Genomic DNA, 27,513 nt, shown 5'->3' with positions numbered 1-27,513 from the left:
GAGTTTTTGCCGAATTTATTTGAAGTTTGCCGAATTTATTCATTCTAGGAGTCTTTTAAGTGGAATCTTTAGTTGGGTTTTTTTTTTTTTTTTTTTTTACACAGTCTCACTATGTCACCCTCAGTAGAGTGCAGTGGCCTCACAGCAAACTCTTGGGCTTAAGCAATTCTCTTGCCTCAGCCTTCCGAGTAGCTGGGACTACAGGTGCCTGCCACAACGCCCGGCTATGTTTTGGTTGCAGTTGTTGTTTAGCAGGCCCGGGGCAGGCTTGAACCTGCCAGCCTTGGTGTATGTGGCTGGCACCCTACTTGCTGAGCTATGGGCGCCACGCCGAATCTTTAGGGTTTTATAGATACCAGATCACATCATCAGCAAGCAGGGATAGTTTGACTTTCTCCTTCTTGGATTGGATGACCTTTATTTCTTTCTCTTGCTTGATTGCTTTGCTAGGACTTTAGTACAGTGTTGACTAGAGGTGGTGACAGTGGGCGCCCTTGTTCCATTTCTTAGGGGCAATGATTTCAATTTTTCCCATTATGATTTTGGCTGTGGGTTTGTCATATATAGCTTTTATTATTTGGAAGTATGTTCCTTCTAAGCTTAGTTTGTTGAGGGTTTTTATCAGGATTGAGTGCTGGATTTAATTGAATGCTTTTTCTGAATCCATTAAAATGATCCTGTGGTCATTGTTTGTAACTTCTGTTTATGTGGTGAATCACATTTATTTATTTGTGTATATTGAACCATCCTTGATCCCTGGGTTGAAGCCTCCCTGATCATGGATTGTCTTTTTGTTATGTTATTGAATTTGGTTTGCTAGTATTTTGTTGAGGATTTTTGCATCTATGTTCATAAGGGATATTGGTCTGCAGTTTTCCTTTTTTGTTGTGTCTTTCGCTGACTTTTGTGTCAAGGTAAAATTGGCTTCGGGGAATGAGCTGGGGAGGGTTCCCCCCTTTTCAGTGTTACTGGAACAGTTTCAGTAGAGTGGGTGCCAGTTCTTTGTAGGTCTGGTAGAATTTGGTTATCAACCTGTCTGGATTGAGCCTTTTTCTTTGTTGTTGGGAGATTTTTTATTACTTTTTAAATATCACTATTGGTCTCTATTTCTGCCTGATTCAGGCTTGGGAAGTTGTGTTTTTCCAAGAATTTATTCATTTTCTCTAGATTTTCTAGTTTGTGTGAGTAGAGGTTTTTGCAGTAGTCAGACCATATTTTGTATTTCTGTGGTATCAGTTGTAATGTCTCCTTTTTCATTTCTTATTGAGCTTCTTTGAGCTCCTCTTTTCTATTTCTGGTTAATCCAGCCAGTGGTCTATTGATTTTCCTTACTTTTTCAAAGAACCAATTATTTATTTCATTGATCTTTTATATTTTTTTGTTCCATTTTATTTTCCATTTTGTTCAGTTTCTCCTCCCTCCCTCCCTCCCTTCCCTCCCTCCCTCCCTCCCTTCCTTCCCTTCCTCCCTCCCTCCTTCCTTCCTTTCCTCCTTTCTTTCTTTTCTTCCTTCCTTTCTTTCTTTTTTTTTTTTTTGACACAATCTCATTATGTTGCCCTTGGTAGAGTGCCGTGGCATCATAGCTCCCTGCAACCTCAAACTCCTGGGCTCAAGTGGTTCCCTGGTCTCAGCCTTCCAAGAAGCTAGGACTATAGGTGCCCGCCACAACACCCGGCTGTTTTTAGAGATGGGGTCTTGCTCTTGCTCAGGCTGGTCTCAAACTCCTGAGCTCAAGCAGTCCACCCACCTTGGCCTCCCAAAGTGCTAGGATTATAGGCATGAGCCACTGCACCTGGCCCCATTTTGTTTAGTTTTGATCTGAGCTTTGTTACTTCTTTCCTTCCGCTAGTTATGGGTTTGGTTTGATTTTTTTCTATTTCCTTGAGGTGTGACATTAGGATTTGAATTTGTGATCTTTCTGTCTTTTTTGTTGGAAACATTTAAGGCTATGAACTTTCCTCTTAGAGCTGCTTTTTTTGTATTCTATAGATTTTTAACAGTTGGGTCACCTTTGTTGTACAATTTGAAAAAATTTTCAATTTCTGTTTTGATTTTGTCAGTAACCCATGGATTGTTTACCAGTAGTTTGTTTAATTACCATTTTTTGTAGTTTTGAGAGTTTCTCTTGGAGTGATTTCTAGTTCTATTCCACTGTAGTCTGAGAAGATACATGATGTGATCTTAGTTTTTCTAAATTTGATGAAACTTGTTTTAAGGTCTAATATATGATCTGTCTTGAAAAATGTCCCATGTGCTAATGAGAAAAATGTATATTCTGCAGTTTTTGGATAGAATGGTCTATTTATATCTGTTAAGTCCACTGTTCTAGAGTTCTGTTTATGTGCAGTGTATATTTTTATGTAATGATCATCTTTGTCTTTTTTTTTTATGATTGTTGACTTAGAGTCTATTTTATCTGATTTGAGAGTAGCTACTTAAGCTTTTTGGGGGAAAAAAGAATTTTTTTTGAGATAGTCTCAGACTGTCACCCTGGGTAGAGTACAGAGGTGCCATACTAGTTCACTGTAGCCTTGAACTCCTAGGCTCAAGTAGATCTTCCTGCCCCAGCCTCCTGAATAGTTGGGACTATTGGCATGTACTGCCACACCCAGCTAATTTTCTACTTTTAGTACAGATGGGGTCTTGCTCTTGCTCAGTCTGGTCTTTTTTTTTTTTTTTTTTTATTGTTGGGGATTCATTGAGGGTACAATAAGCCAGTTACACTGATTGCAATTGTTAGGTAAAGTCCCTCTTGCAATCATGTCTTGCCCCCATAAAGTGTGACACACACTAGGGCCCCACCCTCCTCCCTCCATCCCTCTTTCTGCTTCCCCCCCATAAACTAATTGTCATTAATTGTCCTCATATCAAGATTGAGTACATAGGATTCATGCTTCTCCATTTTTGTGATGCTTTACTAAGAATAATGTCTTCCACTTCCATCCAGGTTAATACGAAGGATGTAAAGTCTCCATTTTTTTTAATAGCTGAATAGTATTCCATGGTATACATATACCACAGCTTGTTAATCCATTCCTGGGTTGGTGGGCATTTAGGCTGTTTCCACATTTTGGCAATGGTAAATTGAGCTGCCATAAACAGTCTAGTACAAGTGTCCTTATGATAAAAGGATTTTTTTCCTTCTGGGTAGATGCCCAGTAATGGGATTGCAGGATCGAATGGGAGGTCTAGGTTGAGTGCTTTGAGGTTTCTCCATACTTCCTTCCAAAAAGGTTGTACTAGTTTGCAGTCCCACCAGCAGTGTAAAAGTGTTCCCTTCGCTCCACATCCACGCCAGCATCTGCAGTTTTGAGATTTTGTGATGTGGGCCATTCTCACTGGGGTTAGATGATATCTCAGGGTTGTTTTGATTTCCATTTCTCTAATATATAGAGATGATGAACATTTTTTCATATGTTTGTTAGCCATTCGTCTGTCATCTTTATAGAAAGTTCTATTCATGTCTCTTGCCCATTGACATAAGGGCTTGTTGGCTTTTTTCATGTGGATTAATTTGAGTTCTCTATAGATCCTGGTTATCAAGCTTTTGTCTGATTGAAAATATGCAAATATCCTTTCCCATTGTGTAGGTTGTCTCTTTGCTTTGGTTATTGTGTCCTTAGCTGTACAGAAGCTTTTCAGTTTAATGAAGTCCCATTTGTTTATTTTTGTTGTTGTTGCAATTGCCATGGCAGTCTTCTTCATGAAGTCTTCCCCACGCAGGCCAATATCTTCCAGTGTTTTTCCTATGCTTTCTTTGAGGATTTTTATTGTTTCATGCCTTAAATTTAAGTCCTTTATCCATTTGGAATCAATTTTTGTGAGTGGGGAAAGGTGTGGGTCCAGTTTCAGTCTTTTACATGTGGATATCCAGTTCTCTCAGCACCATTTATTGAATAGGGAGTCTTTCCCCCAAGGTATGTTCTTGTTTGGTTTATTGAAGATTAGGTGGTTGTAAGATGTTAGTTTCATTTCTTGGTTTTCAATTCAATTCCAAGTGTCTGTGTCTCTATTTTTGTGCCAGTACCATGCTGTGTTGACCACTATGGCTTTGCAGTACAGACTAAAATCTGCCCCCAGCTTTATTTTTATTACTAAGAACCACTATGGCTTTGTAGTACAGACTAATTTTTATTACTAAGACCACTATGGCTTTGTAGTACAGGCTAAAATCTGCCCCCAGCTTTATTTTTATTACTCAGAACTGCCTTAGCTATATGGGTTTTTTTCCGGTTCCATACAAAACGCAGAATCATTTTTTCCAAGCCTTGAAAGTACGATGTTGGTATTTTGATAGGAATGGCATTGAATAGATAGGTTGCTTTCGGAAGTATAGACATTTTAACAATGTTGATTCTTCCCATCCATGAGCATGGTATGTTCTTCCATTTGTTAATATCCTCTGCTATTTCCTTTCTGAGGATTTCATAATTTTCTTTTTCTTTTTTTTGTAGAGACAGAGTCTCATTTTATGGCCCTCGGTAGAGTGCCGTGGCCTCACACACCTCACAGCAACCTCCAACTCCTGGGCTTAAGTGATTCTCTTGCCTCAGCCTCCTGAGTAGCTGGGAGTACAGGCGCCCACCACAACGCCTGGCTATTTTTTGGTTGCAGTTTGGCCGGGGCCGGGTTTGAACCCACCACCCTCGGTATATGGGGCCGGCGCCTTACCTACTGAGCCACAGGCGCCGCCCCATAATTTTCTTTATAGAGGTCCTTCACCTCCTTCGTTAGGTATGTTCCTAGGTATTTCATTTTCTTTGAAACTATGGTGAAGGGAGTTGTGTCCTTAATTAGCTTCTCATCTTCACTGTTATTGGTGTATACAAAGGCTACTGACTGGTGGACATCGATTTTATATCCTGAAACATTACTGTATTTTTTGATGACTTCTAGGAGTCTTGTGGTTGAGTCTTTGGGGTTCTCTAAGTATAAGATCATGTCGTCAGCAAAGAGGGAGAGTTTGACCTCCTCTGCTCCTAGTTGGATTCCCTTTATTTCCTTGTCTTGCCTAATTGTATTGGCTAGAACTTCTAGCACTATGTTGAATAGTAAAGGTGACAGAGGACAACCTTGTCTGGCTCCAGTTCTTTTTTTTTTTTTTTTTTTTTGTAGAGACAGAGTCTCACTGTACCGCCCTCGGGTAGAGTGCCGTGGCGTCACACGGCTCACAGCAACCTCTAACTCTTGGGCTCACCCGATTCTCTTGCCTCAGCCTCCCAAGCAGCTGGGACTACAGGCGCCCGCCACAACGCCCGGCTATTTTTTTGTTGCAGTTTGGCTGGGGCTGGGTTTGAACCCGCCACCCTCAGCATATGGGGCCGGCACCCTACTCACTGAGCCACAGGCGCCGCCATGGTTCCAGTTCTAAGAGGAAAAGCTTTCAGTTTTACTCCATTCAGTAAAATATTAGCTGTGGGTTGGTCATAGATAGCTTCAATCAGTTTTAGAAATGGGCGGCGCCTGTGGCTCAGTCGGTAAGGCGCCGGCCCCATATACCGAGGGTGGCGGGTTCAAACCCAGCCCCGGCAGAACTGCAACCAAAAAATAGCTGGGCGTTGTGGTGGGTGCCTGTAGTCCCAGCTACTTGGAGGCTGAGGCAGGAGAATCGCTTAAGCCCAGGAGTTGGAGGTTGCTGTGAGCTGTGTGAGGCCACGGCACTCTACCAAGGGCCATAAAGTGAGACTCTGTCTCTACAAAAAAAAAAAGAAAAGAAATGTGCCACCTATGCCTATAATCTTCAGTGTTCTAATTAGAAAAGGATGCTGGATTTTATCAAATGCTTTTTCTGCATCTATTGAGAGGATCATATAATCTTTATTTTTGCCTCTGTTAATATGGTGGATAACGTTTATGGACTTGCGTATGTTAAACCAGCCTTGCATCCCTGGGATGAAGCCTACTTGATCATGATGAATGACTTTTTTGATGATAAGCTGTAATCTGTTGGCTAGGATTTTGCTGAGAATTTTTGCATCTATATTCATGAGTGAGATTGGTCTGAAATTCTCCTCTTTGTTTGGGTCTTTTCCTGGTTTTGGTATCAGGGTGATGTTTGCTTCATAGAATGTGTTGGGGGAAGATTCCTTCTTCCTCAATTTTTTGGAATAATTTCTTCAGTACAGGAGTAAGCTCTTCCTTGAAGGTTTGATAGAATTCTGGTGTGAAGCCATCTGGACCAGGGCATTTTTTTGGTTGGAAGATTTTTTATTGTTTCTTTGATCTCAGTGCTTGAAATTGGTCTGTTCAGGAGGTCTATTTCTTCCTGGGTAAGTCTAGGGAGAGGGTGTGATTCCAAATATTGATCCATTTCCTTCCCATTGTCAAATTTCTGGGCATAGAGTTTCTGGTAGTATTCAGAGATGATCTCTTGTATCTCTGTGGGATCAGTTGTTATTTCCCCTTTATCATTTCTGATTGAGGTTACTAGAGATTTTACTTTTCTATTTCTCGTTAGTCTGGCCAATGGTTTATCTATTTTATTTATTTTTTCAAAAAACCAACTCCTTGTTTCATTAATTTTCTGAATGATTCTTTTGTTTTCAATTTCACTGATCTCTGATTTGATTTTGGGTATTTCTTTTTTTCTACTGAGTTTAGGCTTAGATTGTTCTTCTTTTTCCAATTTCGTAAGATGCCTTGTGAGATTGTTGATGCGCTCTCTTTCTGTTTTTCGAATGTTGGCGTCTAAAGCGATAAATTTTCTTCTCAAACTTGCTTTTGCAGTATCCCGCAGGTTTTGGTAGCTTGTGTCTTCATTGTTGTTATGCTCAAGGAAGTTAATGATTTCCTGTTGTATTTCTTCCTGCACCCATCTGTTATTCAACAGAAGGTTGTTTAATTTCCATGCCTTTGTGTGGGGTCGAGCGTTTTTGTTAGAGTTGAGTTCCACCTTTAGTGCCATATGGTCTGAGAAGATACAAGGTAAAATTTCAATTCTTTTGATTCTGTTGATATTTGTTTTGTGTCCCAGGATATGATCAATTTTAGGGAATGTTCCATGGGTTGATGAGAAGAGTGTATATTCTTTATCTTTGGGATGGACTGTCTATATGCGTCTATCAAGCACAGTTGTTCTAGGGTCTCATTTAAATCTCTTATATCTTTGTTTAATTTCTGTTTAGAGGATCTGTCCAGCTCTGTAAGAGGAGTGTTAAAGTCCTCTGTTATTATGGCATTATCAGATATCATATTGCTCAGACTGAGTAAGGTCTGTTTCAAGAATCTGGGAGCATTTAAATTGGGTGCATAAATATTTAGAATTGAAATGTCTTCTTGTATTTTTCCCTTGACCAATATAAAGTGACCATCTTTGTCTTTTTTGACTTTAGTTGCTTTAAATCCACATGTATCTGAAAATAAGATTATAGCTCCTCTTTTCTTCTGAATTCCATTTGCCTGAAAAATTGTCTTCCAACCCTTGACTCGGAGCTTTAATTTGTCTTTTGAGCCAGGTGTGTTTCTTGCAGACAGCAAATGGATGGCTTGTGTTTTTTAATCCAGTCAACCAATCTATGTCTCTTCAGTGGGGAATTCAAGCCATTAACATTTATTGAGATAATTGATAAGTATGGTAGTATTTTATTCATCTTATTTTGTGAGAGTCCATTGCTTAGTTTTATCTTTTGCATCAGTGTGGAGGTTAGGTTCTGTCCTTTAATTTCTGAGTTCTTACTTTGCTGCTGATCCATTGTGATGGTCAGTGTGTAGAACAGGTTGAAGTATTTCCTGTAGAGCTGGTCTTGTTGTGGCGAATTTCCTCAATGTTTGTATATCCGTAAATGATTTGATTTCTCCGTCAAATTTTTTTTTTTTTTTTTTGTTATGACAGAGTCCCACTGTACCGCCCTCGGGTAGAGTGCCGTGGCGTCACTCGGCTCACAGCAACCTCTAACTCTTGGGCTTACACAATTCCCTTGCCTCAGCCTCCCGTGCAGCTGGGACTACAGGTGCCCGCCACAACGCCTGGCTATTTTTTTGTTGCAGTTTGGCCGGGGCTGGGTTTGAACCCGCCACCCTTGGCATATGGGGCCGGCGCCCTACTCACTGAGCCACAGGCACCGCCCTTCTCCGTCAGTTTTTAACCTTAGCTTAGCAAGGGTACAGAATTCTGGGCTGGAAATTGTTCTGTTTAAGTAGATTAAAGGTAGATGACCATTGTCTTCTTGCTTGGAAAGTTTCATTAGAGAAGTCTGCAGTCACTCTGATGGATTTGCCCCTGTAGGTCAACTGGTGCTTACTCCTGGCAGCTTGCAGAATCTTTTCTTTTTTTTTTTTTTTGTAGAGACAGAGTCTCACTTTATGGCCCTCGGTAGAGTGCCGTGGCCTCACACAGCTCACAGCAACCTCCAACTCATCGGCTTAAGCAATTCTCTTGCCTCAGCCTCCTAAGTAGCTGGGAGAATCTTTTTTTTTGTCTTGACTTTGGACAGGTTCATCACAATGTGTCTTGGAGAAGGTCCGTTAGATTTGAGGTGACCTGGGGTCTGATATCCCTCTGAAAGCAGTGTGTCAGAATCTTTGGTGATATTTGGGAAATTTTCTTTTATAATATTCTCTCTAGTATGGCTTCCATTCCTCTTGGGCATTCTTCTTCCCCTTCTGGGATTCCTATAACTCGTATGTTGGAACCCTTCATAAAGTCCCATAATTCTGACAGTGAACGTTCTGCTTTATCTCTCTTCTTTTCTGCCTGTTTTACTGTCTGAGTTATCTCAAGAACTTTGTCTTCTACCTCTGAAATTCTTTCTTCTGCATGGTCTAACCTGTTGCTGATACTTTCCATTACATCTTTAAGTTCCCTAATTGACTGTTTCAGTTCCTTCAGCTCTGCTATATCCTTTTTATATTCTTCATATCGTTCATCTCTTATTTGATTCTGTTTTTGGATTTCCTTTTTGTTATTTTCCACTTTATTAGCAGTTTCCTTCATTGTTTCCATGATTTTTTTCATTGTTTTCATCATGTGTATTCTTAATTCCCTTTCTGTCATTCCTAACATTTCTTTATAGGTGGAATCCTGTGCAGTAGCTACCTCATGGTCCCTTGGTGGGTTTTTCTGGACTGGTTCTTCATGTTGCCTGGAGTTTTCTGCTGATTCTTCCTCATGAGTGATTTCTTTTATCTGTTTCCTTGCCCTAATTTTCCTTTCACTTCCTCTTGCTATTTAAGTTCTCGTGCCTGTGGACTAAGTGTTCGATGAGTCCTTTTGGTACAGGACCGGAAGAATGAGAAGGTTGAAGAGCAAGAAAGGGATGAATGAAAGGAGGAACGAATGAAAAGAAAAAAAAAAGTAGAGAAAGGAGAGGGGGTGGGTATAAGGAATATTGACACAAAGAAGAGAGGCATAGAAAGAGGGAGACAGAGCAATATAGGTGTACAGTATGGTACTTTGACACAACCTTAAAAAAACCCCACCTTCTGGGGGTGCCCAGTTGGGTGCTTCCCTTGAGGTCAGCAGCTCTTTGCTAACCTGATCAGACACTGTACCCATCTCCACCAAGAAGAGACGAAAGACGAAAATGGTATAAATCAAACCAAAACAAGCAAACAGAAAAGTTTGTGGGATAAAATTGGGTGAAAAACCAAATAATAGCGGTAGAAACACTAGCAAAAATGAAGTTCTAGTTATTGAAAAAGTCGTTTAGGGAAATTATAATTGAACTAGAAAAATTGACAAGAAAAAAGATGTGTACAGAAAACGTTGAAATTAAAAAACAAAACAACACCAACAACATCAAAATAAACAAAAAAAACCAACTAAACAACAGCAAAAAAAAACACAACCAAAATCAAAGCAGTATGTGTATGTTGTTGAGTATTGTCTTTGCAACACGTAGTCTTCTGGGGTATGAGATGTTAATCACAGAGTTCTGATACTACTGGAGGCTGCTTATTTCTGAAATCCCAGCAGGTAGACACCCTAAATCTCTCTTTAGCCCTCTCAAAAGGTACTGTGAACTTGTAAACTTGCTGAGCAGAAGCTTTCCCAGGAAAGTGCTTGTCGCGGGAATCACTGCTGAAGTGGCTATCCACTTACCCAGTGTGCCAAAACTAGTCTCACTCTGCCCCTGAGGGTTAGGGCTGCAAGGCAGCTCATACCCCACCCTTAGGCTACTCAGTCGCTGGTTACGAGGTCCCACCCGATTCTAGCTCTGCGACCCTGAGGGCGGAGCTTGTCGGGGCAGATCACTCCCAATGGCTCCCTGTGGCCCACAGCCAAACACTATTAGCTCCGTCTGGCTCAGCGGCTCAGACTGGGGCCCTAGACGTTCTCCGCACTCCCGCTGAGCCTCTCCACAATGCAGTTCAACTGAGTGCCAAGTCCAGAGACTCCAAAATAGTTCACAGGTAAGGCCTTTCCGGTTTGCAGTCTCGCTGCTACTGAACTTACAGTTGCGGGCGGGTTTAGACCCATTGAACACATGCGACCACTTGCTGGTTTTCCACAGTTTTAGTCCTCCTCTTGGGGTCCAGAAGTCTCTGGCTGACTCCCTGTATCCTCACAGGGATGATGATAGGCAGATCCCACCAGCCAGAGATGCCTGGAGTCCTATCTCCCCAGACTCACGGTGCCCAGATGCAAGGAAGCTGTTACTTGGCCGCCATTTTGCTCTCTCCTCATTGTGGTCTTAAACTACTGACCTCAAGTGATTCTTCTGCCTTGGCCTCCCAGAGTGCTAAGATTACAGTTATGAGCCACTGTACCTGGCCTGCATGGAATATTTTTTTTTTTATTCTTTTACTTTGAATCTGTGAGAATCTGTGTGAGTTAAATAGGTTTCTTGGAGACAGCATATATTTGTGTTTTGTTTTGTTTTGTTTTTTTTTTTTTATCCATTTAGGCAATCTGTATCTCTTAAGGGCGGCATTAAGACCATTCACATTTAATGTTAGTATTGATATATGAGATACTGTTCTGGTCATCATTTTGTTCTCTAGTTTGTTTATTCTCTCCCTTGTGTTATGTTTTATAAGAACTGTGAATTTAAACTTTCGGGTATTTTTACCCTGATGAGTATCAATTGTTTTGTTTCCTTTTAAGCGTTTCTTGTATGGGATGTCTAGTGGTGACAAATCCCCTTGGTGTGTGCTTACCTGGGAAAGACTATTTCTCCTTCATTTATGAAACTTAGTTTTGCAAAATTCTTGGCTGACATTTATGCTGTGGTGAGGAGACTAAAGATAGACCCCATTTCTTTCTGGCTTGAGATGTGTCTGTTAAGAAGTCTGCTGTTAGTCTGGTGACTTTTTCCTTTGTATGTTAATTCATGTTTTCACCTCATAGTTTGTAGAAGTTCCTCTTTACACTGACTTGAGGAGTCTGATGAGATGGCCTGTGCACATGGTTTAAAACCATCTTGTGGGATGTCTTTCTGGATAGGTTCAGGGGTGAAATATGGACCTCTAGGAGAGAAAGCTGGACAGGATATCAAGGTTTGGGAGGCCTTAGCATGGGTGATATTTGAAGCTATTACATTGTTGAGATGGTCTAGGAAATAAAGTAGAACAGAGAAGCAAGAATAGATTGCCACCATCTTGGATTGGGAAAAGAAAGATACACATTGAGAAACAAGGAGTTAGACTTTCAAAGGCTATGGAGATGCCGAGTAGGATGAAGGGAAGATTAGAAACTGGCTTTGGTGAGGTTACCCTGTGGTGGATAATGCTGAAGGATTCAAGCTCCATGGATTGAATGTGGTCAAGGAGAATGGGAGGGCTGGTATGTATATTCAGGGTCCATCCGTATGGTAAGGGGAGGCAACCAAGTGGTGTTTTGAAGGGAAATTTGAATTACATGATGGTGATGTAAGCTTGCCTGTGTGGAGTGTTGTTTTTAAGTTCTAAAGTGAAGAGAATGAGTACTTTTGCATTTGTATGTGTTTGTAAAGTGAAAAGAAAGCAGTGTTGAAGGAGAATTAATGGATTTGCCACCAGTTTTGGTTATGATGCTTTCAATGAAAAATGTATTATTATTTTTTTTTTTGTAGAGACAGAGTCTCACTTGATGGCCCTCGGTAGAGTACCGTGGCCTCACACAGCTCACAGCAACATCCAGCTCCTGGGCTTAAGCGATTCTGTTGCCTCAGCCTCCCGAGTAGCTGGGACTACAGGTGCCCGCCACAACGCCTGGCTATGAAAAATGTATTTTAATAGTGATATCGTAGAGTTTGACCTTAAAGAAGCTTATGTCAATAAACAATAATTCACTTTAATGTGTAACATTCTTGCAGAGAACAAGTACTTAATAAAGATTTGCAGAATGAAAGTATTATTCTCTTCCTGATGGTATGCTAGCCAGAGAAGCAATTTAGCTTAGAGGTGACATTTAGGTGAAATTGTAGCAATGCTGTGATTGTTAAATTTTAAGCAGTGAGTTCTCAGGGCAAAGCTGAAGTTGTTTTTTGAGACAGAATAGAGTGCTGTGGTATCGTTCTCTCTCACAGCAACCTCAAACACTTAGGATCAAGGATTCCTCTTGCCTCAGTCTCTCTAGGAGCTGAGACTCCAGTTGCCCACCAGTATGACCAGCTAGTTTTTCTATTTTTTAGTAGAGACAGGGTCTTGCTCTTGCTCAGGCTGGTCTCAAAATCCTGAGTTCAAGCAATCCTCCTGCCTTGGCCACTCTCATCCTCTAGAGTGCCAGGATTACAGATCTGAGCCACTGCACCCAGCCACAAACCTGAAGTTGTGAATTCATGAAGTGTCTTAGTGCTAGAATTGATTTGTGCAGCTTCTGGTACTTTTGAGAAATAATTTTGATTCCAGAGTAGCGTTTTCCCCAACCTGAAGGTTGGTCCACTCTTTTCTTTAGGTCAGTTTTGAAAGAGAAACCTATCTGCCAAGTCCTCCTCTCCTGGTGATTTTAAATGAATTGCTATTGTTGATTGCTTCAGGGATTCAATAGAGATTTTGACTAATGTTAAAGATAATATGACAGATTTTTCTTGGTTTAGAAACTTATTTTCCTCAGCATTACAATCCCTTTCCAAACTTCCTTATTTATTTATTTATTTTTTAAGCTCTCAAGAGAGGACATCAGTCCCAAAAGCCAATTCCCTGGTGTGCTTTGATCTGGGCTATGGTCACTACAGACAATATTCTCTTTGTCAAATTATTCCTTTCATGATGGCAACTATCATTATGATGTTACATTGGAAAAGCAGGGAAGTCTGATGAAGCAACTGACTTTTCAAAGTGTACTTGATGACTTTGTGAATCTTCTGCAGTCCAAAATGGAACAGACCCTCAAATCACCTGTCACTCTATCCGTTTCCTTATTTTCCTCTTAGTGTGTTCATTTCTCTCAGAACTTCTGTCTCTTGTCTTTGCTTTTTCTCTTTCTCTTAGCCTCTCTCTCTTTTTCTGTCTTTTTTCTTCACTGAATTTCCCTTTTCTACTTTCTCTTTTCATCATTCTTCATTTGGGGTCATAAAATGGAACTGAAGCATTTTTGTTGTCATGCTAATAGTTTTGCTTTTTCATAATGAATTTCATGGATTTGTTCAATATATGAGGGCTGTCTGGACAGTATCCATCCATTTTTGATTTCTATTTTTCATATAGCTGGATGCTTTCCAGACAGCCTTTATGTTTTAATGTTTTGTGTGTCCTATTAGTATTAATTTTTTTGTCTGTAGGAGTAATAGGAAAAAAACCCTGAAATGGATTTCTTGTTTGTTCGTTTATTATTAATTAATTTCATTACTATTTCAAAGGTAATTTGGTTCTTTTTGTATGTGCATTTGTGTCATGATTCAAAGCTTAGTGGAAACATTTAAAATTATTAATTGTAAACTAAAATAACGTAATCCTCTATTAGTTTAACAATTTGAGTCTCTCTATAGAAATTCTGTGCCAAGGAGAAACATTTATTGGCCATAGTATCATTCCCTTTTATTGATTTAAGGGTATTCTAATTTTAAAAACTTACAAGAAGGTGAAGAGGGGCCGGGTGTGATGGCTCATTCCTGTAATCCTAGCACTGTGGGAGCCTGAGGCAGGAGAATTGCTTGAGGTCTGGAGTTAGAGACCATCCTGAGCAAGAATGAGACCCTGTCTATACAAAAATAGAAAAATTAGCTAGGTTTTGGTGGTAGGCACCTGTCCTACCTACTTGGGAGGCTCAGGTAGGAGGTTAGCATGAGCCCAGGAGCTTGAGGTTACAGTGAGCTGTGACGATGCCATTGCCCTCTAGCCTGGGTGACAGAGCAAGACTTTGTCTCACAGAAAAGAAAAAGATAGAAAAAAGAGGAAACTTGCCTTTTCTTTTTCAATTAATGGCAAGCAGTGAGTAATTTGTGGTTCTAATCTGGTGCCATCCTAGGATGTGAACCTCTGTCATATTGTCACATCTACCTTGGGCTCTGCACACATTGGCCAGCAGTGAGGGCTTCAGCTCCTGAGGGCCCTGCCTGTGCCCAGAGCTCAGGGAAGGCCCCAGCAGCCTCCTCTACACTCCCATAGGACACCAGGCCCCCCCCTTCTCTGACCCTCAGGCTCCTTTTGACCAAGACATCTGTCTGCCTAGTTAGCCCTTAGCTTTTGATAATAATATGTAATTAAAAAAAATTAAAAATAATTTTATGTCTATTTTTAATGTTAACACGCCTACCTCATATCCTTATTTTGTGCACTGGATAGAAAGAAAATGTGATTGTGCCCCTCATAGTATGGCAGTTCTGCTTATCCTTTCTTTTTTTTTTTTTTTTTTGCGGTTTTTGGCCAGGGCTAGGTTTGAACCCACCACCTCTGGCATATGGGTTCGGTGTCCTACTCCTTTGAGCTCATCCTTTCTTTTTTTTTTGGTTTTTGGTTGGGGCTGAGGTTTGAACCTGCCACCTCCGGCATATGGGACCGGCGCCCTACTCCTTGAGCCACAGGCGCCACCCTGAGCTCATCCTTTCTTTAGAGGAGTGATTTTCAACAGCTGTGCCACAGCACACCTGTGTGCCATGAGGGGCTCTTAGGTGTGCTGAGAAAAATTTTAAAGATCATTAATTAAATTATTTTCAAAAGAAGTTCAAAGCACAGTAAGTATATTTTTTCTTTTTTAAAACTCTTTTTTTTTGGATCAACATAGTTTAAATGTGCTGTGGAAGTTTAACTATAGGTTCATGTGTGCTGTGAGATAAAAGGTTGAAAAATGCTGCTTTGGAGGTTGAAAAGTTGAGTGAAAAGACCCAGAGGGAGAGATGGAGATGGCTTGGGCCTTTCAGCTTTTGAAGAGTTTGAAATTCTTAGTTCTTTTCATTTTGGTGAGGGTGCTAATGCAATGCATAGGGAGTGCTTCCCTGAACCTGGCTCCAGTCAGGCTCTTTTTTTTTTTTTTTTTGTGGTTTTTGGCCAGGGCTGGGTTTGAACCTGCCACCTCCAGCATATGGGACCAGCACCCTACCCCTTTGAGCCACAGGCGCCACCCTCCACCCTCCAGTCTTATGGGCAGTGAGAGCCTGCTTTGATCCTCACATCAGCCCTAGGCAGTTGGCTATGTTCTTCCTTTTCCTGTTTTAATGATGAGAGAGTTTAAAGTTTTGGGGAATTAAGGAACTACCCAAGATCATAGAGTTTGTCTGCAGTGTTTTACTTTCTCTCAGTAATGTACTGAGATCTTAATGAATTTGTTACAAATATAAATTTACCAGAGTGGAGCTGCCTTATTTAATAACACCAGGCCTTAAATGTGAGGAATTTTGCCTTTGCATTATTGAGTTAACCACTGGTAAAATGTTAGGATGCCAGGGCTCGGTGCCTGTAGCTCAGTGGCTAGGGTGTCAGCCACATACACTGGAGCTGGCGGGTTCAAACCCAGCCCGGGCCTGCCAAACAGCAGTGACAACTACAAACAAAAAAATAGCTGGGCATTGTGGTGGGCTCCTGTAGTCCCAGCTACTTGGGAGGCTGAGGGGTTGCTGTGAGCTGTGACGCCATGACACTCTGCCGAGGGCAACAAAGTGAGACTCAGGCTTAAAAAAAAAAAAAAAAGTTAGAATGCCAATATAGCCAAAAGAAAAAAGAAAGTTTTGCTGTTGCTGTTTTGTGGAAAAAAATGTACCTGTGATCCAGGAGAGGGAAGAAGGCAATCATAGGATGGGAAAGTTCTGGAAAGGAAGCTTTCTGCCTCCCCCCCCCCCCCAATTTACGGTGCTGTAGCTCCCTTTGAGGGAGTAGTTTTTCATACCAAGGCAGAGCACCTCTGCTTGTTCCAAGGAAGCCAGTGGGCAGGTCCTACACTCTTGGAAGCAACTATGGCACCATTAACTTCCTCCTGTTACTGGGCACTGCATAGTCAAAGCAGCTGTATGTAGTTTATTTAGTATTTTCCTATGCTTTTAAGTACTTTATCACGTTTTTTTTTTGGCATACATTGTACATTGCTTTAGTGGAGAAACATGTATGAAGACAAAGCAATACAATATTTCTTTTTAATTAAAGACCTAGTGACCTTAACGCCTTAGGGCTCTTCTCCCATGTTATTTGTTAGTGTCTGGGACTCCTTCTTTCTTTGAATGTATTCACAAATTAAGGGACAGATATGTTATCAGAAACATTCCAATGAAAGTAAAAACTAAGGTGCAGACCTCATATTCTTTATTCTCTATTATTTGTCGCCCCTCCCTTATTGCCTGCACACAGCCTGTCAAGTGGGTTTCCGCAGGGAACCCGAGGCCTGCGTGGGCCTGACATGTTTCACGTGAGAGATCTTTGGAGCTGGATTTGCCAGTCCCAGTTTTGTGTATTAAATGTAGTAGGTGGTTTTTTTTCTGGGGTAGGTGTTGAGGAAGGGTGTTTTCACAACAGTGTTTCCTACCTCCTCTTGGTGCTGGGGTCCGCGTTTGCTTCTGCCCAGGTGATTCTAAGTTGCTGCTGTGGGCTGGCCTGGCTCCTCCTCCTGCAGATATGGCTGGCCCCTTATCTCCTGGGTCAGCTCTTCTCCTCTGAGAAAAAATGTTCAGGATTCACCTGCTCCAGAGGTGGGTGGGTGGGTGGGGCTGTGTGGGGAGGTAAAGGCAGGCTTGGTGGTTGTTTTTTCTGAAATTTTTTGGCTATTCAGAAATGTCTGTTCTAGAAGGTGCCTCTAAAAGCCTGGGTTTTGGCTTCCCAGAGTTGCAGTATTCTATTTTTGAAGTGACGGAGAGGTGCAGGGGGGCTCTTGTTTATATTGAAAGCTACTCACCAAGAAGTGCTTAGGCCTCCTCCTTCCAAAGGCTGGACAAAGAGCAGTTACTCCAGTGGCTTTCTTTTATCTTGCGTCCTAACTCATTCAGGAATGGGTCTATTATGGAATAATCTTGTGATATATCTTACACTTGACAAAATACAAAATTTCAACAAATTTAGTTATAGATCTAATTGGCTTTTACTTGTGATTCATGAATGGGGCAGCCTTTATTTTATAAAAGAGTGAGAGCTCCCACTGGGCAATGGTGTAACACTGGGTTTTGTAAACGGGGAACAAGGAAATGGTACAATGGAAAGAGAAGTTGATTGATTAATGTCATGTTACTCCTGGTTACTTTTTTGCCAGGGGCTGACAAAGAGTGGATTTCTTTGTACTGAGTCATGTAGACTGGACTCTTCTATTTCTAGGAAAACTAGTCTGTTGGGGTTCTTCTTCCTTCTTTAAAGTTTCCATTTGGTGATGTGGAATTTATTTGGTGATACGGCATTCAGCATGAGTGACTTGTTTTGATTTGGTCTGTTGGGGTGTAGTACAGGAGCTTAGTCCTGAACTAGTGGCTTTTCATAATTTCTGTTTAACAAACTTTAAAAATCACTTATGTTGTTTTTTTAAGTCTGTTCTCTTTAGATATAAAGTATAAGTACATCCTCACTACTCTTTCCCATATGGCAATTTTTTTTTTTAAATAATTGGATATTTCTGTTAGGTCAGTCTGTAACAAATACTTTTTGCTTCATCTTCTTTGAGTAAAGAGCTTAAGCTTCTTAATAGATACAGCTACAAATGTGGCCTTGTTAAAGGAAGAAAAAAATTGGCTGGGATTTGAGAAGAACTGTGTTTGCTTTCAGGTTAAAAAAAGAAATTATATTTCTCTATACAATGGAGAAGCATGGCCCAGAAAGTTGAATGGCATGCAACTGTTTCTTTGTCCTTCTGCTATAACTTTGAGCATGGGTTTTGCTTGTATCAAATAAGTGGGTTATTATGACCTCCCAGTATCCAAGGGAATAAAGGTTGAAATCAAGAGTAGCTGACATTCACAAAACCCAAGAGTGAGGATTAGCTTTTTCTCTTCAGTGAAATCTGAAGAGTACTTGTTAACAGTGAGTGGAACTTTCACTTAATCTTCTGTTGTAATGTTAAGGAAGAATATCAAGGCTGTTTTAGATGTTAAAATTCTTGTATGTGTTGGGGTCATGCCATGCTCTTTTCACATCAAATTAAACTTTCCGTTTAAAAATACTTAGAAGCGGAAAATTTGTAATTTTTTAGATGAAATAATACCACCTATTTTTTAATCCCTGGTTTAGAATGTGACGTAAGAATAGTAGGGAAATTAATAACGTTAGTTTTTATGGACATCTCTCAACTGAAAATGAAATATAGTTAATCTTATTTTAGACTCACAGGTTTTTGTAAACCTTATTTTAAAATGAATTCCTGACTACAATTGTGGCACTTATTTTATCTTCATAAATACTGGACGTGATAGTGGATTTCACTTCTGACTATGATGTCACAGGAAAATGAAGTGGGGTGTGTGTATGTGCACACTATTTCCAGGCCCCACTACCTCGAGGGGCTTGATCAGGGTTTAGACTTGGGATAGTGGCTGCATGTCCTCACTAAGGCTTGTTACTTAGATCTCAAAGCTCCCGTTCTTGTCATCTTTGCTTCAGCAAATGTAAGGATGACAGTGGAGGCTGGGAGCTGGGCTGGAGGCTGCAGTGTGTGCTGAAGAATCAACAAAACAGGACAACAAAAGACATTATGAAAGTCTGGCTTTCCTCAGACAAGGTCTGCATTGTTTGTTCTTTTCCATCCTTGGGTAGCTAGCTGTCCTTCTGACTAGAGTCAACTATTTGTCATGCCTTCTCCCCATGGGAGACACCAGTGAGACCATCTGAACTCTCTGGAGAGTTCTGGAGTAAAATTCCTACTGGACTTTGTTTTTCATGCTTTCTTTGACCTCCAGTGTTTCAGCAGCAACTAGGGAACCTCCGTCTCCCATTCCATCATCTTTGCCTTCACTACAGTTGCATGGTTAACTATTTCCTAAGGGCTCTTCCCTAGCACTTTAAGTATCTAAAAAAAGTTACTTTTAATTTATAAGAGTAATGCATGAGTATATTCCCCATGTTAACTTTTAAAAAAGACAAAAGAATATAGCTAAAGATAGTTGCTGAGGCATGTTGTTTGGTGTGAATCCTGTCCAACCATTTTTAGTGATCTGTATGCCCGCCAGACCCTCACTGTTCTGAGTCAGTAGATCTCAGATGAGGCCTGAAGAGTTACATTTTTAGTAAGTTTCCAGGTGACGCTGACACTGCAGTTTTAAGGATCACATTTAGGAACACTATAGAAAATTGATTTTTTAATGTGCCTTTTAAAAAAGCAAATGCTATCATGTTATGTGTTTCCGGGCTTTTCATAGCTCTGTGTCGCAGAGAGATTTCTGTGCTGGTACATAGTGATCATCTCATTCTTCTTAACTGTTGTGTAGTGTTCCAGGGTATAAATGTGCCTTAATTCAGTTTCTATTAGTGGACATTTGGTTCTTTTTTCTAATTTTTTTTTTTTTTTTTGGCCGGGGCTGGGTTTTTTTTGACCTGCCACTTCCAGCATATGGGACTGGCGCCCTGTCCCTTTGAGCCACAGGCGCTGCCCCTGGTTCTTTCTAGTATTTTCTTGTTAACTATTATAAATGAGTGCCACATTGAACATCTGGAAGTATGTCTTTGTCTGGGATAATATGGAAGAGTGAAATTGCTAAGCATAGGCATTTTTGTTTCTCTATTTTTTTTTTTTTTAAACAGATAATGGTGCTCTGACTGGGATGATCACCACACTGATATCCAGCTTTGAGTAGTTTGCCTATTCTATTCCTAAGCTAGGGGCTAAACCAGATTGCTAGGAAAGTCATAAATGTGCTCCCTGGACCCCTTCTTTTTTTCACAGCCTTGCTCTGTCCGGTGGGCTAGAGTGTCATATGTCATCCTAGCTCACCTGTAACTTTAAACTCCTGAGTTCAAGTGTTCCTCCCGTCCTGGCCTCCCAGAGTGCAAAGATTATAGGTGTGAGCCACCACATCGGACCTCATAGGATCCTTTATAAATTCAACCTGAAATGGGCTTTGAACTGCTAGACAGTTAATCTAAATCTTTTATGGACTTCTTAACACAGTGCACAGTGATATTTAACTGTCTTTTGCCTCTGCCAGCACACCTTATGAATAAGCATCTCCCTCAGCAAACATGGCTCACTTAGGTAAACTTCTAGGAGCTATAGGTCCAAATGTGTTTTTTTATGTGAAGTTAGTCCTAGACTTTTCTACTGTACATTTTTCCCCCCCTCAAGTCAGACTCCACATGTGGATAACCACATGCAGTGTCCTCTGCATCCTAAACCAGTGTGTCATCTTTTTCTGTTCTGTCCTGGGCAGTGATGTGTGCTAGTTGAGTTGGGCAGGTATTTGGAAGGGTTGTGATTACAGGTAAGTTGTAGCAGGGCACGTGGGGGTATGTCCTAGCACTACCATTTCTAACTTGTTGCATTTCATGGAATGGTAAAATTAAAATTAGGCATGGGGAGAGTTTGCAGTGGGTTGTCAACTCCTTGTTTTGCCAAGGTACTAAAACTAGCCAACAAAAATTGACCATGTTTTAATAAATGTGAGATTTTAACCCTTCTCCCCCCTACCCCAATCAGGAAGAACGTTATCTCAGAATGAAGAGGATTACTTTAAGGTTTAGTTCAGGAAAATTGATTTTATTCTCCCTCCTTTTGCCTCAGATAAGTGAAAATGTTGATGTAGTCTAAAATTGCCATAGGTTATAGAGAAATCCAGTCATTTCATGAGTACAAGATTCCATGTCCACATTGGCTTCCTGGTTTGTCAGACCGTTGGTGGTGGTCCTGCCTCAGTGACTGCTGGGTGTGGGGATGGGCTGGAACATGCACCTCTCCTGAAGGAAGGATTCTTACTCTCATGGTCATTCAGTCCCACTCCTGGAGTACCTGCTGTGTGCTTAGCACTGAGCTGTGTCCTGGATACATGGAAGCAGGGAGCTCCATGGTAATCCAGCTTCTTGATAGCACACAAATGACTTTCCTATGAAAATGTGCTTAACTTTTTGTGTGCAACTGCCATGGCTGGTCAAAAATGACTTGATATCAAAGTTTTTACATAGATTCATCAGTTCTAGCCACAATTCAAGATTGCTATTGAATCTTTGAGCTTCCCAGGAGAGTCTTCTTTTTTACTTAGCTGTTCAGGCATGGCAGAGTACAGCAAAGAAATTGTTTCTCTCGTAAGAAAAACTTATTATCTTTTACCTGCTTTTCCACTTGTGCTTTGGGATGTGAAAATATTCTGTTAAGTGACAACAAAATTTGTTGTGAGTTTGGTACCAGGGTTTCCCAGATACCCAGTCTCTCCAGGAATGCTTCAGCTGAGCCTGAGTTAGTTGCTCATTTTGAACCTCATGTGGTGTGTAGAAACAAATTAAAAAGTAACCCACAGAGTAACTCATTACAATTTTAATTTCTTTCCATACAACCAAGATGTAAGGGGCTTATTAGATTTTAAATAGATACTGTGCTTTATTAGAGTCTCTTTTGTAGTTACAATTTACTGGATAAGGTACTAAGGGGATAGGGTTGATCTAAATGTTTAAATAATCCATAGATTTGATCAAAATGAACCCAGAATGCCATGTAAAAAATGGACACAAGAAGCCACTTCAAAGGGACAGTCTAACACCTAAAGAATCAAAGTTATTTGCCTTCTGGGTGTGAATTGGATCAAAAAGGTGTTTCTGAAGGAAGGATGGGGGCTGTGAGTTGTGTGTGCCTCCTATGAACTTTCTTAAGAAGAGCACTGCTCTGAAATCTAATAAATATTTAATCTAAGAGGAGACAATCCAGGCCTTTCCTTCCTGGTGCGGAAGGGCTTACTGTAGTTGCCATGGAGGGCAGGTGCCGTCCCAGCTATGTGACAAAGACAGGCCTTCAAGAGTGAAAGGTCATTTAACCTCAGCCCGATGAGTACCGATCAGTTTCTTTATGGTCTTCCATATTGTAATACGTGTGCATATGTCTAACATTTTAAACTATTCATTATTTTTTAAAGTACTGTTTTATTTTAGTCAGAATATAGCTTTCTATATAAAACCCTAGTCTTTTATGTTGGGAAAATTAAGATCTAATTTATTTCTTAATTGTTATAATATTATTGTGAAATTCTTCTAGTAGGTAAAGAACGGAGTATTACAATATATGTCATTTCATAAAACATTAGAAAATCCTTGTGTGAAAGATTATTTTTATTTGAAGAAGCATTAATGCTCCTGTTGATTCTTACAATACCTTGAATATTTTAAAAAGCCGTTTACAAAATCTGTCATATAAAATTTAAATTTTGGAACCTTTTACATGGCTTTCACTTTACAGATTAACCAGCAAGGAGCTAATGTGACTTAGAATTATTTAAAATGTTTACCTTTAGGCTCGGCGCTTGTGGCTCAAGCGACTAAGGCGCCAGCCACATACACCTGAGCTGGCAGGTTCAAATCCAGCCCGGGCCTGCCAAACAACAATGACGGCTGCAACCAAAAATTGCTGGGCGTCGTGGAGGGCATCTGTAGTCTCAGCTACTTGGGAGGTGGGGGCAGGAGACTCTCTTGAGCCCAGGAGTTGGAGGTTGCTGTGAGCTGTGATGCCATAGCACTCTACCCAGGGTGACAGCTTGAGGCTCCGTCTCAAAAAAAAAAAAAAGTTGACCTTTATATTTCATGAATGCTGCAAGAATATAAATAACATTTTTATGAAAAGCATTTTGCTGCTTTGCTTTGGTGTCTAATATAGTGGAATGTTGTAGAATTTTTAATAAACATTTAAATTCCTGTTGAAAAGAAACTGTCCAAACCTTAGTAACTTTTCTTTTTTTTTTTTTTTATTGTTGGGGATTCATTGAGGGTACAATAAGCCAGGTTACATTGATTGCAATTGTTAGGCAAAGTCCCTCTTGCAATCATGTCTTGCCCCCAAAGTGTGACACACACCAAGGCCCCACCCCCCTCCCTCTGTCAACCTTAGTAACTTTTCATTATTTCTTCTGTCTTAGTGTCCTGAGTGGGACTATGCCATGTTAAGTTATAGAAATGATAGTTTTTGGAGCTGCCAGGCTAGCAGCATTAGGGTGGCCTGGCTCACAGCACCTGTCTGCCCCCGCTGGCAGGGGTGTCTTGTGTCCCCTTACCTTGCAGGCCTTGCTGGTGCCCATGAACAGGTATCAGTGAGGCTTTCAAGTGACAGAGAGAGAGGTTGAGTCCAGACGAGGCAAAGATGGTTAGTTAGAAGGCTTATAGCTCATCACCTAGGAAGAGACGTTCTACAGCAATAAGAAGAAAGTATTTCATTTTGGGACACTTGTTTGCGGGTGGAAATGGGGACGGGACTGTGAGACCAGACTTCTGTCCAGCCCTGCCTTCGCTTTATTCCTTACACATTGTTATGAGTTGGGACTGTACTAGAAAAAGAACTGCTTTATGCAGTCTGCATTTCAATCAATTTGTAAATACTGTACCTACCAAAGGATTTAACACTGAGAAAAGTAAGGTAACCACGGGGAATTCTAAAACAGTCATTTTTCACTTTTGGGATGTAGGTGGTCAGGAGAAATGGCCACTGTGGAAGTCATATGCCAGATGCACAGATGGTGTTGTGTTTGTTGGGGACTCTGTTGATGTCGAAAGGATGCAGGAAGCCAAATTGGACTTCATGAAATAGGATATCAGAAGATCAGGCAGTCCCTGTACTTATATTTGCTAACAGACAAGACTTGAGACACTTGAGAAATTATTAGCAATGGGCAAACTGCATTCATCACCGCCTTGGCATTTGCAGCCTGCCTGTGCAATCATAGGAGATGGACTAAAGGAAGTACTTAAGAAACTACATGATGTGATAATTAAAAGAAGAAAAATGTGATTTAGAAAAAGATGAACATCAGCCTTTTATATCTGTGTGGAGCAGGTCTTCTCTGCCTTGACTTTGACAAATGGAAGTGAGTCTGCAGTCTATTTGCCTATCTGCCCCCCTCCCCCCCGTATTATTAAAACTTGGGTTTGTTGAACAATCAGATGCTCAACTCCGTTGCCCTGTGGAAGATGAGTAAATGCAGTGCTTCTTCTTTTTTTTTTTTTTAGCTCACACAGCCTGGATTTTATTTTTATCAAACATAAGCAGGCATCCTTTTACTTAAAGCTCAATTTAAAAAAAATCTATGCTTTCCTCCTTTCTAACTATTTGGCATTCGTTCACAGAAATAGTAAAAAAAAAAAAATTAATAATAATATTAACAGAATTCACTGATTCGCTAGTTCTAGGCAGCAATTTCTTTTTATTTTGGCTCCAAGATGATGTTTGTCCTCTTAATGATCTTGTACCTACCAGCATTTGTGAGGAACAGTTTTTATAAAGAGGAAGCCATTAATTTCACCTTATACTTGGTCAAATCATTTGTTCTTCCTTCAATTCTGTCTGGGAAGAATAGAATTTTACTAAGGAAGCCCTCCCTTTTGATTGCACTTGATCAAACAGATACATTGAGAGGCACAGCTTCCCAAGATTGACAGTGTATTTATGGAACACTGTGTTGGCCTTACTCTCCTCCCCCCACTTCAAACCTTTACTCTACCTTGCAAACACCTGTTAGCTGTAGGCCTCATGAGAACTTTCACCCATCGGAAGGTTTAATTTCACAGAAATTTCCCTACCCTACAAATCTATTGGTACTACCATTTTGGGAAGCCAAGTAGGGATGATAAATTGACCAGAAGATAGTTGTGGAAATTTGACCTGAAGTTAGTGAAAGAAAACTTTGAAGAGTAGAAAAAAAAAAAAGATAATTTTTGGTTGATTGATTAGTTGATCGCCTTTACAGTGATAAACATTATATTAAATCATGAAGGTTTAATAAAGAAAAAGAGGAAATGAATTCAAAGCCAGGTGTATTTGGAGCCACTCAGGAGGCTGAGATGAAAGGGTAGCTTGAGCTCGGGAGTTTGAAGCTCCAGTGAGCTGTGATCACTTCATTGCACTCCACCCTGGCAATAGAGTGAGACTTACCTCTGTAAAAAAAAAAAAAAAAGGAAAAGAAACTAATCCATGACTCCTGCACGTAAAGAAGGTGGGGGATGCTAGCATATGAGTTAGCTCCAATAGATTTTATAGGGTGATACTGTATAATCGGCCTGCCTGTGAGTAGTGTCTGCTAAGTTTTGATGAGTTCTGATGATAGAGAAGTGTATATTCCAAAGGAACCAAACTTTTAATCGGGGTTAAAGGTAAGTCTGTAAGTGAGTTTGAAGGTTGTCTTCCCAACCCTGGAGCCACTTTTGGGATTTGTAGCAACATATAGAGATGACGACTTTGTCCCTATGTGATTGCTTAGACCTTCCCATTCTGGGTACCACTTTTTGAAGGCTGGCTCCAGACAGGGGAAAGGAAGTGGATGATTTGACAAGCACTGTTCTGAGGGTTTACATAAATTAGATGGATCTCATTTTGTGTTTTCATAGTAATTTGTAGTAATTTATAGATGGTAGATCTGAGGGTTCAAGAACGGGATACTTTCTTCCCAGTTCACAGGGTTCATCGTGGAGTCAAAATGCAGACACACATGGTTTGATTCCAAAGTTCATGCTCTGTGGCCACTACCATTAGCTGCTTGAAGACTTTGCAGCTGACTTGGAGGGTGTTGCTCTGGAACTACTTGCCTTCACCTTACCTCTGCATACTTTGTGTACATGTGAGGACACACACACACGTGTACAGAAGCCCTAGCTGTTGCTGGATTCTGGGCACAATAGTTAGCATTGTCATCAAGACAATGTTTCTGCAAATCATTCTTCCTTCCCTAGTCTCTTCACAGGAAAGTGTAGGGACAAGGAAGGGAAGGTTGAGTTCTGCCTAGGACCAGTCTGATTGAGCTTTTTTCTTCCCTTATTTTCTGACCCTCTTCATTTTCCAGATGAGGTTCCTGACTAGTGAAGGTCTCACTGAAGTTAATCAACTCTTTATTTCTGCGGACCAGCCCAACTCTAACTTCACATCCAATAGTATTACTCCCAGTTATTCCTGTGGTATGGGATGTGTGAGAATCTCTGATATGAGTAGGCTAGCTGCTCTCAATGAGATGATGGAGGCTGGATCTGTGCCTTAAGGAGCTCATGGCTAGTGTCGGATGTAGGTGGGCAAGCTTTAATTGCAGCCTATAACAAAACATCACCATTGTTTAAAGACTGACCAATACAGGCTTGCTCAGTGGCAGTTTCATAGCCAGTGAGGTTTATCTGAGGCATGATCATTGCTAGTTGAAAATGTTTCCCCAATACCCCACTATGATGACTTGAAATATAGCTGGTATTGGTAATTTTTGACAGTAAATACAGAGACTGAAAATTAAAGAAAAAAAATGAAAAAGACCCATGCAATTTGAGTTAGGTGAAAGTAGTCCTGATGAGTGAGATTCTGAGTCATTTTCATAAAGGATAAGCCATTTTCCTTGTATCTCAGCTTTAAGAATTTTAATAGGTGAGCTTAGGGAAGAACTTTATAGCTAAAGATCAAGATCATACGGAGATTGTCTTGGTATCTATTGCTGCATAATGTATTACCTTCAAACTTACAATCTTATTAAAAAATACCCAAGATGTACCCTGTTTCCCTGAAAATAAGACAGTGTCTTATTTTAAGGTGTGCTCCCAAAGATGAGCTAGGTCTTATTTTCAGGGGACGTCTTATCGTTCCTGTAAGTAGGTCTTATTTTCGGAGGATGTCTTATTTTCAAGGAAACAGGGTATTATCTCACACAGTTTCTGCAATCAGAAATGGGGCTGGGTAGCTAAGTGGGTCTTCCACAAGATCGCAGTAAGGCTGTTGACTGAGACTTCAGGCACTAAAGGCTCTACCAGGGTGGGGGATCTGTTTCTAAGCTCATGTGGGTGGTCCCGTTGCCAGGGAGTGCCAGTCCTCGCTCCCAGGGCCTCTCCATAAAGCTGCTATGACGTGGCTTCTCTCAGAGAACACGATCTTGGTGCAGAGAACCACGAACTGTATGATTCTTTTGGTACCGCCGGGGCAGTGGCTACACAAAAACATGAATACCAGTCATCTGTGGGAGCAGTAGAGATGACCTGGTGTGTAATGTGAGTAAGGAAAAGGTGCAGGGCCTCTGTAGCTGGAATTTAGGGGATTAGGAGCCATATCTGGGAGATGAAATTGACAGTGACGTGTCATGAGTTCTGTAGAGTATGAATGTGGGGTGA

General features: G+C 40.7%; 1 protein-coding gene and 2 pseudogenes across 3 annotated transcripts in view; all 3 read left to right on the top strand.

The window, feature by feature from the left end:
* Positions 1 to 27,513, top strand: part of TPD52 (tumor protein D52) — a 168,005-nt gene that overhangs the window by 9,012 nt on the left and 131,480 nt on the right. The gene's annotated exons all lie outside the window — the stretch shown is intronic.
* On the top strand, positions 23,571 to 24,253 carry LOC128563266 (ADP-ribosylation factor-like protein 4A; annotated as a pseudogene).
* On the top strand, positions 26,499 to 26,650 carry LOC128564239 (uncharacterized; annotated as a pseudogene).

This window comes from Nycticebus coucang, chromosome 13 (assembly GCF_027406575.1).
Source record: "Nycticebus coucang isolate mNycCou1 chromosome 13, mNycCou1.pri, whole genome shotgun sequence".
NCBI classification, from domain to species: Eukaryota; Metazoa; Chordata; class Mammalia; order Primates; family Lorisidae; genus Nycticebus; species Nycticebus coucang.
This window is presented reverse-complemented; position numbering and strand designations above follow the sequence as displayed.